This window comes from Phyllobates terribilis, unplaced genomic scaffold (genome assembly GCF_046119375.1).
Source record: "Phyllobates terribilis strain yellow unplaced genomic scaffold, ASM4611937v1 Scaffold_9__5_contigs__length_417890890, whole genome shotgun sequence".
NCBI classification, from domain to species: domain Eukaryota; kingdom Metazoa; phylum Chordata; class Amphibia; order Anura; family Dendrobatidae; genus Phyllobates; species Phyllobates terribilis.
This window is the reverse complement of record NW_027362769.1, coordinates 316,976,066-316,988,447: the sequence shown is the minus strand read 5'-3', so window position 1 is coordinate 316,988,447 and position 12,382 is coordinate 316,976,066.

The window sequence follows — 12,382 nt, the reverse complement described above, 5'->3', positions numbered from 1 at the left end:
TGAAAAATTCACTTTTTTGTGAAAATATCCACTAAATGAGGGAATAATATGTGTGAGGATACCCCAGGAGAGTTCCAAATGTGTGTGGGTAAAATATATATCCCACGGGGGTAAAATTGAAAAAAGTTGAAAAAAATTATTTTTTGGACTTAGCCATTTTTCCGGCGTTTATCAGACTTTCAGATAGGGCAAATGTCAGTGAGCGCTCAGATTTCAGTTCCAGAGTGATTCGCCCAATGAATCCTTGATATTTAGTCGTTTTCAGCCAATTTTCTGGATTTTTGAAAAATTCCCTTTTTTGTGAAAATATCCACTAAATGATGGAATAATATGTGTGAGGGTACCCCAGGAGAGTTCCAAATGTGTGTGGGTAGAATATATATCCCAAGGGGGTAAAATTGAAAAAAGTTGAAAAAAAATTTTTTTTTGGACTTAGTTTTTTTTCCGGCGTTTATCAGACTTTCAGAAGGGGCAAATGTCAGTGAGAGATCCGATTTCAGTTCTAGAGCGATTCGCCCAATGAGTCCTTGATATTTAATCATTTTCAGACAATTTTCTGGATTTTTGAAAAATTCACTTTTTTGTGAAAATATCCACTAAATGAGGGAATAATATGTGTGAGGGTAGCCCAGGAGAGTTCCAAATGTGTGTGGGTAGAATATATATCCCACGGGGGTAAAACTGAAAAAAGTTGAAAAATTTATTTTTTTTGACTTAGTCATTTTTCCGGCGTTTATCAGACTTTCAGATAGGGCAAATGTCAGTGAGCGTTCTGATTTCAGTTCCAGAGCGATTCACCCAATGAGTCCTTGATATTGAGTCGTTTTCAGCCAATATTTTGGATTTTTGAAAATTTCACTTTTTTCTGAAAATATCCACTAAATGAGGGAATAATATGTGTGAGGGTACCCCAGGAGATTTGCAAATGTGTGTGGGTAAAATATATATCCCACGGGGGTAAAATTGAAAAAAGTTGAAAAAAATTATTTTTTGGACTTAGCCACTTTTCTGGCGTTTATCAGACTTTCAGATAGGGCAAATGTCAGTGAGCGTTCTGATTTCAGTTCCAGAGCGATTCGCCCAATGAGTCCTTGATATTTAGTCGTTCGTTTTCAGCCAATATTTTGGATTTTTGAAAATTTCACTTTTTTGTGAAAATATTAACTAAATGAGGGAATAATATGTGTGAGGGTACCCCAGGAGAGTTCCAAATGTGTGTGGGTAAAATATATATCCCACGGGGGTAAAACTGAAAAAAGTTGAAAAAAATTATTTTTTGGACTTAGTCATTTTTCCTGCGTTTATCAGACTTTCAGATAGGGCAAATGTCAGTGAGCGTTCCGATTTCAGTTCCATAGCGATTCGCCCAATGAGTCCTTGATATTTAGTCGTTTTCAGCCAATATTTTGGATTTTTGAAAATTTCACTTTTTTCTGAAAATATCCACTAAATGAGGGAATAATATGTGTGAGGGTACCCCAGGAGTGTTCCAAATGTGTGTGGGTAGAATATATATCCCACGGGGGTAAAATTGAAAAAAGTTGAAAATTTTTTTTTTTTTGGACTTAGTCATTTTTCCGGCGTTTATCAGACTTTCAGATAGGTCAAATGTCAGTGAGCGTTCCGATTTCAGTTCCAGAGCGATTCGCCCAATGAGTCCTTGATATTTAGTCGTTTTCAGACAATATTTTGGATTTTTGAAAATTTCAATTTTTTGTGAAAATATCCACTAAATGAGGGAATAATATGTGTGAGGGTAGCCCAGGAGAGTTACAAATGTGTGTGGGTAGAATATATATCCCACGGGGGTAACACTGAAAAAAGTTTAAAAAAATTTTTTTTTGGACTTTAGTCATTTTTCCGGTGTTTATCAGACTTTCAGATAGGGCAAATGTCAGTGAGCGTTCTGATTTCAGTTCCAGAGCGATTCGCCCAATGAGTCCTTGATATTTAGTCGTTTTCAGCCAATATTTTGGATTTTTGAAAATTTCACTTTTTTGTGAAAATATCCACTAAATGAGGGAATAATATGTGTGAGGGTACCACAGGAGTGTTCCAAATGTGTGTGGGTAGAATATATATCCCACGGGGGTAAAATTGAAAAAAGTTGAAAAATTTATTTTTTTGGACTTAGTCATTTTTCCGGCGTTTATCAGACTTTCAGATAGGGCAAATGTCAGTGAGCGTTCTGATTTCAGTTCCAGAGCGATTTGCCCAATGAGTCCTTGATATTGTCGTTTTCAGCCAATATTTTGGATTTTTGAAAATTTCACTTTTTTGTGAAAATATCCACTAAATGAGGGAATAATATGTGTGAGGGTACCCCAGGAGTGTTCCAAATGTGTTTGTGTAGAATATATATCCCACGGGGGTAAAATTGAAAAAAGTTGAAAATTTTTTTTTTTTAGACTTAGTCATTTTTCCGGCGTTTATCAGACTTTCAGATAGGGCAAATGTCAGTGAGCGTTCCGATTTCAGTTCCAGAGCGATTCGCCCAATGAGTCCTTGATATTTAGTCATTTTCAGCTAATTTTCTGGATTTTTGAAAAATTCACTTTTTTTGTGAAAATATCCACTAAATGATGGAATAATATGTGTGAGGGTACCCCAGGAGAGTTCCATATGTGTGTGGGTAGAATATATATCCCACGGGGGTAAAATTGAAAAAAGTTAAAAAATTTTTTTTTTTTGGACTTAATCATTTTTCCGGCGTTTATCAGACTTTCAGATAGGGCAAATGTCAGTGAGCGTTCCGATTTCAGTTCCAGAGCGATTCGCCCAATGAGTCCTTGATATTTAGTCGTTTTCAGCCAATATTTTGGATTTTTGAAAATGTAACTTTTTTGTGAAAATATCCACTAAATGAGGGAATAATATGTGTGAGGGTACCCCAGGAGAGTTCCAAATGTGTGTGGGTAAAATATATATCCCACGGGGGTAAAATTGAAAAAAGTTGAAAAAAATTATTTTTTGGACTTAGCCATTTTTCTGGCGTTTATCAGACTTTCAGATAGGGCAAATGTCAGTGAGCGTTCTGAATTCAGTTCCAGAGCGATTCGCCCAATGAGTCCTTGATATTTAGTCGTTCGTTTTCAGCCAATATTTTGGATTTTTGAAAATTTCACTTTTTTGTGAAAATATCCACTAAATGAGGGAATAATATGTGTGAGGGTACCCCAGGAGTGTTCCAAATGTGTTTGGGTAGAATATATATCCCACGGGGGTAAAATTTAAAAAAGTTGAAAAATTTTTTTTTTTGGACTTAGTCATTTTTCCGGCGTTTATCAGACTTTCAGATAGGGCAAATGTCAGTGAGCGTTCTGATTTCAGTTCCAGAGCGATTCACCTAATGAGTCCTTGATATTGAGTCGTTTTCAGCCAATATTTTGGATTTTTGAAAATTTCACTTTTTTCTGAAAATATCCACTAAATGAGGGAATAATATGTGTGAGGGTACCCCAGGAGATTTGCAAATGTGTGTGGGTAAAATATATATCCCACGGGGGTAAAATTGAAAAAAGTTGAAAAAAATTATTTTTTGGACTTAGCCACTTTTCTGGCGTTTATCAGACTTTCAGATAGGGCAAATGTCAGTGAGCGTTCTGATTTCAGTTCCAGAGCGATTCGCCCAATGAGTCCTTGATATTTAGTCGTTCGTTTTCAGCCAATATTTTGGATTTTTGAAAATTTCACTTTTTTGTGAAAATATTAACTAAATGAGGGAATAATATGTGTGAGGGTACCCCAGGAGAGTTCCAAATGTGTGTGGGTAAAATATATATCCCACGGGGGTAAAACTGAAAAAAGTTGAAAAAAATTATTTTTTGGACTTAGTCATTTTTCCTGCGTTTATCAGACTTTCAGATAGGGCAAATGTCAGTGAGCGTTCCGATTTCAGTTCCAGAGCGATTCGCCCAATGAGTCCTTGATATTTAGTCGTTTTCAGCCAATATTTTGGATTTTTGAAAATTTCACTTTTTTCTGAAAATATCCACTAAATGAGGGAATAATATGTGTGAGGGTACCCCAGGAGTGTTCCAAATGTGTGTGGGTAGAATATATATCCCACGGGGGTAAAATTGAAAAAAGTTGAAAATTTTTTTTTTTTTGGACTTAGTCATTTTTCCGGCGTTTATCAGACTTTCAGATAGGTCAAATGTCAGTGAGCGTTCCGATTTCAGTTCCAGAGCGATTCGCCCAATGAGTCCTTGATATTTAGTCGTTTTCAGCCAATTTTCTGGATTTTTGAAAAATTCACTTTTTTGTGAAAATATCCACTAAATGAGGGAATAATATGTGTGAGGGTACCCCAGGAGAGTTCCAAATGTGTGTGGGTAAAATATATATCCCACGGGGGTAAAACTGAAAAAAGTTGAAAAAAATTATTTTTTGGACTTAGCCATTTTTCCTGCGTTTATCAGACTTTCAGATAGGGCAAATTTCAGTGAGCATTCCGATTTCAGTTCCAGAGCGATTCGCCCAATGAGTCCTTGATATTTAGTCGTTTTCAGACAATATTTTGGATTTTTGAACATTTCAATTTTTTGTGAAAATATCCACTAAATGAGGGAATAATATGTGTGAGGGTAGCCCAGGAGAGTTACAAATGTGTGTGGGTAGAATATATATCCCACGGGGGTAACACTGAAAAAAGTTGAAAAAAATTTTTTTTTGGACTTTAGTCATTTTTCCGGTGTTTATCAGACTTTCAGATAGGGCAAATGTCAGTGAGCGTTCTGATTTCAGTTCCAGAGCGATTCGCCCAATGAGTCCTTGATATTTAGTCGTTTTCAGCCAATATTTTGGATTTTTGAAAATTTCACTTTTTTGTGAAAATATCCACTAAATGGGGGAATAATATGTGTGAGGGTACCCCAGGAGTGTTCCAAATGTGTGTGGGTAGAATATATATCCCACGGGGGTAAAATTGAAAAAAGTTGAAAAATTTATTTTTTTGGACTTAGTCATTTTTCCGGCGTTTATCAGACTTTCAGATAGGGCAAATGTCAGTGAGCGTTCTGATTTCAGTTCCAGAGCGATTTGCCCAATGAGTCCTTGATATTGTCGTTTTCAGCCAATATTTTGGATTTTTGAAAATTTCACTTTTTTGTGAAAATATCCACTAAATGAGGGAATAATATGTGTGAGGGTACCCCAGGAGTGTTCCAAATGTGTTTGTGTAGAATATATATCCCACGGGGGTAAAATTGAAAAAAGTTGAAAATTTTTTTTTTTTAGACTTAGTCATTTTTCCGGCGTTTATCAGACTTTCAGATAGGGCAAATGTCAGTGAGCGTTCCGATTTCAGTTCCAGAGCGATTCGCCCAATGAGTCCTTGATATTTAGTCATTTTCAGCTAATTTTCTGGATTTTTGAAAAATTCACTTTTTTTGTGAAAATATCCACTAAATGATGGAATAATATGTGTGAGGGTACCCCAGGAGAGTTCCATATGTGTGTGGGTAGAATATATATCCCACGGGGGTAAAATTGAAAAAAGTTAAAAAATTTTTTTTTTTTGGACTTAATCATTTTTCCGGCGTTTATCAGACTTTCAGATAGGGCAAATGTCAGTGAGCGTTCCGATTTCAGTTCCAGAGCGATTCGCCCAATGAGTCCTTGATATTTAGTTGTTTTCAGCCAATATTTTGGATTTTTGAAAATGTAACTTTTTTGTGAAAATATCCACTAAATGAGGGAATAATATGTGTGAGGGTACCCCAGGAGAGTTCCAAATGTGTGTGGGTAAAATATATATCCCACGGGGGTAAAATTGAAAAAAGTTGAAAAAAATTATTTTTTGGACTTAGCCATTTTTCTGGCGTTTATCAGACTTTCAGATAGGGCAAATGTCAGTGAGCGTTCTGAATTCAGTTCCAGAGCGATTCGCCCAATGAGTCCTTGATATTTAGTCGTTCGTTTTCAGCCAATATTTTGGATTTTTGAAAATGTAACTTTTTTGTGAAAATATCCACTAAATGAGGGAATAATATGTGTGAGGGTACCCCAGGAGTGTTCCAAATGTGTTTGGGTAGAATATATATCCCACGGGGGTAAAATTTAAAAAAGTTGAAAAATTTTTTTTTTTGGACTTAGTCATTTTTCCGGCGTTTATCAGACTTTCAGATAGGGCAAATGTCAGTGAGCGTTCCGATTTCAGTTCCAGAGCGATTCGCCCAATGAGTCCTTGATATTTAGTCGTTTTCAGACAATATTTTGGATTTTTGAAAATTTCACTTTTTTTGTGAAAATATCCACTAAATGAGGGAATAATATGTGTGAGGGTAGCTCAGGAGAGTTACAAATGTGTGTGGGTAGAATATATATCCCACGGGGGTAAAACTGAAAAAAGTTGAAAAAAAATTTTTTTTTGGACTTGGTCATTTTTCCGGTGTTTATCAGACTTTCAGATGGGCAAATGTCAGTGAGCGTTCTGATTTCAGTTCCAGAGCGATTCGCCCAATGAGTCCTTGATATTTAGTCATTTTCAGCCAATATTTTGGATTTTTGAAAATTTCACTTTTTTGTGAAAATATCCACTAAATGAGGGAATAATATGTGTGAGGGTACCCCAGGAGATTCCAAATGTGTGTGGGTAAAATATATATCCCACGGGGGTAAAATTGAAAAAAGTTGAAAAAAATTATTTTTTGGACTTAGCCATTTTTCCGGCGTTTATCAGACTTTCAGATGGGGCAAATGTCAGTGAGAGTTCCGATTTCAGTTCTAGAGCGATTCACCCAATGAGTCCTTGATATTTAATCATTTTCAGCCAATTTTCTGGATTTTTGAAAAATTCACTTTTTTGTGAAAATATCCACTAAATGAGGGAATAATATGTGTGAGGGTAGCCCAGGAGAGTTCCAAATGTGTGTGGGTAGAATATATATCCCACGGGGGTAAAATTGAAAAAAGTTGAAAAATTTTTTTTTTTGGACTTAGTCATTTTTCCGGCGTTTATCAGACTTTCAGATAGGGCAAATGTCAGTGAGCGTTCCGATTTCAGTTCCAGAGCGATTCACCCAATGAGTCCTTGATATTTAGTCGTTCGTTTTCAGCCAATATTTTGGATTTTTGAAAATTTCACTTTTTTGTGAAAATATCCACTAAATGAGGGAATAAAATGTGTGAGGGTACCCCAGGAGTGTTCCAAATGTGTGTGGGTAAAATATATATCCCACGGGGGTAAAACTGAAAAAAGTTGAAAAATTTTTTTTTTTGGACTTAGTCATTTTTCCGGCGTTTATCAGACTTTCAGATAGGGCAAATGTCAGTGAGCGTTCCGATTTCAGTTCCAGAGCGATTCGCCCAATGAGTCCTTGATATTTAATCATTTTCAGACAATTTTCTGGATTTTTGAAAATTTCACTTTTTTGTAAAAATATCCACTAAATGAGGGAATAATATGTGTGAGGGTACCCCAGGAAAGTTCCAAATGTGTGTGGGTAAAATATATATCCCACGGGGGTAAAATTGAAAAAAGTTGAAAAAATTTTTTTTTTGGACTTAGCCATTTTTCCGGCGTTTATCAGACTTTCAGATAGGGCAAATGTCAGTGAGCGTTCCGATTTCAGTTCCAGAGCGATTCGTCCAATGAGTCCTTGATATTAAGTCGTTTTCAGCTAATTTTCTGGATTTTGGAAAAATTCACTTTTTTGTGAAAATATCCACTAAATGAGGGAATAATATGTGTGAGGGTACCCCAGGAGTGTTCCAAATGTGTGTGGGTAGAATATATATCCCACGGGGGTAAAATTGAAAAAAGTTGAAAAATTTTTTTTTTTGGACTTAGTCATTTTTCCGGCATTTTTCAGACGTTCAGATAGGGCAAATGTCAGTGAGAGTTCCGATTTCAGTTCCACAGCGATTCGCCCAATGAGTCCTTGATATTTAGTCGTTTTCATCCAATATTTTGGAATTTTGAAAATTTCACTTTTTTGTGAAAATATCCACTAAATGAGGGAATAATATGTGTGTGAGTACCCCAGGAGTGTTCCAAATGTGTGTGGGTAGAATATATATCCCACGGGGGTAAAATTGAAAAGAGTTGAAAAATTTTTTTTTTTGGACTTAGTCATTATTCCGGTGTTTATCAGACTTTCAGATAGGGCAAATGTCAGTGAGTGTTCCGATTTCAGTTCCAGAGCGATTCGCCCAATGAGTCCTTAATATTTAGTCGTTTTCAGCCAATTTTCTGGATTTTTGAAAATTTCACTTTTTTGTGAAAATATCCACTAAATGAGGGAATAATATGTGTGAGGGTACCCCAGGAGAGTTCCAAATGTGTGTGGGTAAAATATATATCCCACGGGGGTAAAATTGAAAAAAGTTGAAAAAAATTATTTTTTGGACTTAGCCATTTTTCCGGCGTTTATCAGACTTTCAGATAGGGCAAATGTCAGTGAGCGTTCCGATTTCAGTTCCAGAGCGATTCGCCCAATGAGTCCTTAATATTTAGTCGTTTTCAGCCAATTTTCTGGATTTTTGAAAATTTCACTTTTTTGTGAAAATATCCACTAAATGAGGGAATAATATGTGTGTGAGTACCCCAGGAGAGTTCCAAATGTGTGTGGGTAAAATATATATCCCACGGGGGTTAAATTGAAAAAAGTTGAAAAAAAAATTTTTTGGACTTAGCCATTTTTCCGGCGTTTATCAGACTTTCAGATAGGGCAAATGTCAGTGAGCGTTCCGATTTCAGTTCCAGAGCGATTCGCCCAATGAGTCCTTGATATTAAGTCGTTTTCAGCTAATTTTCTGGATTTTGGAAAAATTCACTTTTTTGTGAAAATATCCACTAAATGAGGGAATAATATGTGTGAGGGTACCCCAGCAGTGTTCCAAATGTGTGTGGGTAGAATATATATCCCACGGGGGTAAAATTGAAAAAAGTTGAAAAATTTTTTTTTTTGGACTTAGTCATTTTTCCGGCGTTTATCAGACTTTCAGATAGGGCAACTGTCAGTGAGCGTTCCGATTTCAGTTCCAGAGCGATTCGCCCAATGAGTCCTTGATATTTAGTCATTTTCAGCCAATTTTTTGGATTTTTGAAAAATTCACTTTTTTGTGAAAATATCCACTAAATGAGGGAATAATATGTGTGAGGGTACCCCAAGAGTGTTCCAAATGTGTATGGGTAGAATATATATCCCACGGGGGTAAAATTGAAAAAAGTTGAAAAAAAATTTTTTTTTTGGACTTAGTCATTTTTCCGGCGTTTATCAGACTTTCAGATAGGGCAAATGTCAGTGAGTGTTCCAATTTCAGTTCCAGAGCGATTCGCCCAATGAGTCCTTGATATTTAGTCGTTTTCATCCAATATTTTGGAATTTTGAAAATTTCACTTTTCTGTGAAAATATCCACTAAATGAGGGAATAATATGTGTGTGAGTACCCCAGGAGTGTTCCAAATGTGTGTGGGTAGAATATATATCCCACGGGGGTAAAATTGAAAAGAGTTGAAAAATTTTTTTTTTTGGACTTAGTCATTATTCCGGTGTTTATCAGACTTTCAGATAGGGCAAATGTCAGTGAGTGTTCCGATTTCAGTTCCAGAGCGATTCGCCCAATGAGTCCTTAATATTTAGTCGTTTTCAGCCAATTTTCTGGATTTTTGAAAATTTCACTTTTTTGTGAAAATATCCACTAAATGAGGGAATAATATGTGTGAGGGTACCCCAGGAGAGTTCCAAATGTGTGTGGGTAAAATATATATCCCACGGGGGTAAAATTGAAAAAAGTTGAAAAAAATTATTTTTTGGACTTAGCCATTTTTCCGGCGTTTATCAGACTTTCAGATAGGGCAAATGTCAGTGAGCGTTCCGATTTCAGTTCCAGAGAGATTCGCCCAATGAGTCCTTGATATTTAGTCGTTTTCATCCAATATTTTGGAATTTTGAAAATTTCACTTTTTTGTGAAAATATCCACTAAATGAGGGAATAATATGTGTGTGAGTACCCCAGGAGTGTTCCAAATGTGTGTGGGTAGAATATATATCCCACGGGGGTAAAATTGAAAAGAGTTGAAAATTTTTTTTTTTTGGACTTAGTCATTATTCCGGTGTTTATCAGACTTTCAGATAGGGCAAATGTCAGTGAGTGTTCCGATTTCAGTTCCAGAGCGATTCGCCCAATGAGTCCTTAATATTTAGTCGTTTTCAGCCAATTTTCTGGATTTTTGAAAATTTCACTTTTTTGTGAAAATATCCACTAAATGAGGGAATAATATGTGTGAGGGTACCCCAGGAGAGTTCCAAATGTGTGTGGGTAAAATATATATCCCACGGGGGTTAAATTGAAAAAAGTTGAAAAAAAAATTTTTTGGACTTAGCCATTTTTCCGGCGTTTATCAGACTTTCAGATAGGGCAAATGTCAGTGAGCGTTCCGATTTCAGTTCCAGAGAGATTCGCCCAATGAGTCCTTGATATTTAGTCGTTTTCATCCAATATTTTGGAATTTTGAAAATTTCACTTTTTTGTGAAAATATCCACTAAATGAGGGAATAATATGTGTGTGAGTACCCCAGGAGTGTTCCAAATGTGTGTGGGTAGAATATATATCCCACGGGGGTAAAATTGAAAAGAGTTGAAAATTTTTTTTTTTTGGACTTAGTCATTATTCCGGTGTTTATCAGACTTTCAGATAGGGCAAATGTCAGTGAGTGTTCCGATTTCAGTTCCAGAGCGATTCGCCCAATGAGTCCTTAATATTTAGTCGTTTTCAGCCAATTTTCTGGATTTTTGAAAATTTCACTTTTTTGTGAAAATATCCACTAAATGAGGGAATAATATGTGTGAGGGTATCCCAGGAGAGTTCCAAATGTGTGTGGGTAAAATATATATCCCACGGGGGTTAAATTGAAAAAAGTTGAAAAAAAAATTTTTTGGACTTAGCCATTTTTCCGGCGTTTATCAGACCTTCAGATAGGGCAAATGTCAGTGAGCGTTCCGATTTCAGTTCCAGAGCGATTCGCCCAATGAGTCCTTGATATTTAATCATTTTCAGACAATTTTCTGGATTTTTGAAAATTTCACTTTTTTGTAAAAATATCCACTAAATGAGGGAATAATATGTGTGAGGGTACCCCAGGAGGGTTCCAAATGTGTGTGGGTAGAATATATATCCCACGGGGGTAAAATTGAAAAAAGTTGAAAAAAATTATTTTTTGGACTTAGTCATTTTTCCGGCGTTTATCAGACTTTCAGATAGGGCAAATGTCAGTGAGCGTTCCGATTTCAGTTCCAGAGAGATTCGCCCAATGAGTCCTTGATATTTAGTCGTTTTCATCCAATATTTTGGAATTTTGAAAATTTCACTTTTTTGTGAAAATATCCACTAAATGAGGGAATAATATGTGTGTGAGTACCCCAGGAGTGTTCCAAATGTGTGTGGGTAGAATATATATCCCACGGGGGTAAAATTGAAAAGAGTTGAAAATTTTTTTTTTTTGGACTTAGTCATTATTCCGGTGTTTATCAGACTTTCAGATAGGGCAAATGTCAGTGAGTGTTCCGATTTCAGTTCCAGAGCGATTCGCCCAATGAGTCCTTAATATTTAGTCGTTTTCAGCCAATTTTCTGGATTTTTGAAAATTTCACTTTTTTGTGAAAATATCCACTAAATGAGGGAATAATATGTGTGAGGGTACCCCAGGAGAGTTCCAAATGTGTGTGGGTAAAATATATATCCCACGGGGGTTAAATTGAAAAAAGTTGAAAAAAAAATTTTTTGGACTTAGCCATTTTTCCGGCGTTTATCAGACTTTCAGATAGGGCAAATGTCAGTGAGCGTTCCGATTTCAGTTCCAGAGCGATTCGCCCAATGAGTCCTTGATATTTAATCATTTTCAGACAATTTTCTGGATTTTTGAAAATTTCACTTTTTTGTAAAAATATCCACTAAATGAGGGAATAATATGTGTGAGGGTACCCCAGGAGGGTTCCAAATGTGTGTGGGTAGAATATATATCCCACGGGGGTAAAATTGAAAAAAGTTGAAAAAAATTATTTTTTGGACTTAGCCATTTTTCCGGCGTTTATCAGACTTTCAGATAGGGCAAATGTCAGTGAGCGTTCCGATTTCAGTTCCAGAGAGATTCGCCCAATGAGTCCTTCATATTTAGTCGTTTTCATCCAATATTTTGGAATTTTGAAAATTTCACTTTTTTGTGAAAATATCCACTAAATGAGGGAATAATATGTGTGTGAGTACCCCAGGAGTGTTCCAAATGTGTGTGGGTAGAATATATATCCCACGGGGGTAAAATTGAAAAGAGTTGAAAAAATTTTTTTTTTGGACTTAGCCATTTTTCCGGCGTTTATCAGACTTTCAGATAGGGCAAATGTCAGTGAGCGTTCCGATTTCAGTTCCAGAGCGATTCGC